At 36.8% G+C, this 2,678-nt stretch overlaps 1 long non-coding RNA gene across 6 annotated transcripts in view; it reads left to right on the top strand.

Moving 5' to 3' along the window:
- Positions 1 to 1,449, top strand: part of LOC146761506 (uncharacterized) — a 13,747-nt gene extending 12,298 nt beyond the window's left edge. For all 6 annotated transcript variants that reach the window (XR_014944205.1, XR_014944209.1, XR_014944206.1 and 3 more), the window contains 2 exons: positions 253 to 428; positions 1,209 to 1,449. This is a non-coding gene — a long non-coding RNA (uncharacterized LOC146761506). The remainder of the gene's footprint in view (positions 1 to 252; positions 429 to 1,208) is intronic.
- Positions 1,450 to 2,678: the final 1,229 nt, after the last annotated feature.

Genomic DNA, 2,678 nt, shown 5'->3' with positions numbered 1-2,678 from the left:
TTGAAAATTATATGAATGGTGGCAGCTTTGTCATCAATTGACAAATTGACTGTGGTCAGAATGGTGTCACAAGTAATATTGGTAATACAGATATAGGAGTTCAATAGAAAAAAGAAAAAAGAAATTGAAAAACACTCATGTAAGGAAGATGTTGTCAAATTAACTGTGCCTGATGTAATTTACCTAAGGCCACTTATAAAATTGATTGAAATAATTTCCAAGCTACTATTAATTGTCTTGCTAACCCACCAGGGAAATGGCGAAGTTTTGAGAGCCTGGAAAATGGCAAGTACAGAGCCTATCTTCAGAAACGGGAAAAAGAAAGACTCAGGGATTGCAGAGGAATCATTTTAACTGCAGTTCCTGGAAAAAGTTCTGGAACAATAATCAACTGAACTATTTGTAAGCACTTGGAAGATAACAGGGAGGTGAGTAAAAGCCAACATGATTTTGTTGAGAATAAATCTCTCCAACTTTACTTCTACTTATGATAGATTAGGAGGCCTTGTGGACAATAGGTGCCAGATATCTCTCAACTGTAGTCAAGATTTTCACACTTTCTCATGTAACGTCCTTGTAAGCAGTTTTAAGGAATATGGTCCTAGTAAACCATAGTAAAATTAGTGCAAGACTAAGTGGTTATTGTAAGTAGTGTTTTGGTTTGGATGGATTATCCTTTTTCATAGACAACACCAAAGTGTGAACACCCTCAAGCACAATGGAAGGCAACTGTACAAACCTCACAAATTGGAAACAGTCCAAAAATTAGGATGAAGTCCAATAAACATACTAAAACTGGTAGAATATTCTGTGCAAATAGTGTGATCAACCTGTTGAGTAGCAATTCTTCAGGAAAAACTCAGAGGGTTATAATAGTTTATAAACTGTGTACGAAACAGAAATGCCATTTAGTTGGAGAAAAGGGGCAATTACATCTGTAAGGTATGTCTGCTCAATATGATAAGACCACAGCAGGAACACAGTGGTATGTTCCTGAGGTCTTTTGTTTCAAGGAATACATAGACCAGTTGGAAAAAAATACAAAGGAGAATTATTAGAGGTGTAGAAGGCATGATATATGGAAAACGTACACTAAAGGAATTTGGAGTGTTTAGACTGGAAAAGGGGTGGCCAGTAGGGGTGATTACACTCTTTGAATATGTAAAAGGTAATAAAAATTACAAACTGTTCCCCTCTGTCTTTTACAGACTTTGTTGGTGCTGTAGCTGAGACTTAAGTAACAAAAGTGTCAGTAAGGAGAAGGAGGACTAGAACAACCTGTCCCAGGACACCATGGGTTCTGTCACTGGATACTTTGAAGACCAACATTAGACAATCGTAGAATGTTTTGCATATAGTTCGTCTTCTTGTGGTTAAGAATTCAGTGACCACAATGTTTTCTTCCACTCCATTTTGTATGGCCTATGGTAAATATATCAATGAAACATTGTTCTTTGGCTCATTTCCTTGTCTTTGTGGACAATTCCTCTGAAATAGGAGATTTTCACAGTATCTTATTGCTCAAGAAACCACATTTCAGGCAGGAAAAATGGGGCAGTTGAAAACATCCAAAATGTCCTTGATACCTGCTATGTTACACTCACAAAGAAAACAAAATGTTCCCAAACTAAAGAGCGCAGCACATAGTTTGGTTAGTCAATTTGGATGTGATTTTGAATGAAAAGTCAAGAATCACATACTTAGTGGTATCTTCTTATAAACTTTTGGGTATTTATTAACCATTAGCAATAATTGAGCCGTGCTGTAGAGGTAAACTTCTGTAACAAAGGTACACCATTCCAAGATTATACACTGCCATAAAAGATGGTATTTGATAGGAGGGAGTAAAGAAGATGGAGCCAGGCTCATTTCTGTGGTGCCCAATGGGCAAAAACTGAAACACAGCTGATTCCCTCTGAATATCAGGAAACACTATTTTAAGAAGTGTGTGATTGTAATATGGAAGAATGTAAGCTTTTCCAGTAATTTCTCTACTTTTGGTCTCAATATCTGAAATATTAGCATTTGTGATTGTCTCTACTTTGTTGTTTAGTCATATTATTTTTTCAGTTAATTTGCACTACGCTATTCACTAAGTGTAAGTTCCAGTCTTTCAAGAACAATATTTTCCTTTTTTATGTCCTTGCCATAATTTGAATGTTATTTAGTATGTTCCTTCTGCTGATTCAAAGCTGTAGTCCAAGTTCTGGCATCATTTCCATCTGCTAGCATGTCTGTCATTTTCCTGTGGAACACTTCTGGTTTGTTTGAGGTACCACAATTTTTTTTTTTATCCAATAACGTATCAGATGTCCTCACTGACAAATGCAAAAATATACAAACATAAAAATTGGAAACACAGTGTTTACAAAAGAGAGAGTCATATTCTGTGACCAGCTGAACAGAAGATAATGAGCTGAGTCACACAGAGACACATAACATTCCTCATGGTGGGTGGAAAGATTATGAACTACGTGAGTGCCTGGCTGACATCTTCAGGTACTAGCTCCCCCTTCATCCCTTAGATGTATTATGAAATCTGATATGTGGCAAAGGCACATCACAACATCAACACAAGTAAGGGCATGTCTCAGTAAGGGCTGAAAGAGTTTCACAGAAACCTTGACACATATTTAGATATGCTAAGGAGTTTTCAAAAGGAGGAAGGTGAGACTCTG

This window comes from Coturnix japonica, chromosome 3 (assembly GCF_054131305.1).
Source record: "Coturnix japonica strain WE chromosome 3, WE-NBRP24, whole genome shotgun sequence".
In the NCBI taxonomy this organism is placed as follows: domain Eukaryota; kingdom Metazoa; phylum Chordata; class Aves; order Galliformes; family Phasianidae; genus Coturnix; species Coturnix japonica.
Note: the sequence above shows the minus strand (reverse complement) of the source record. Positions and strands in the feature narration are given on the sequence as shown.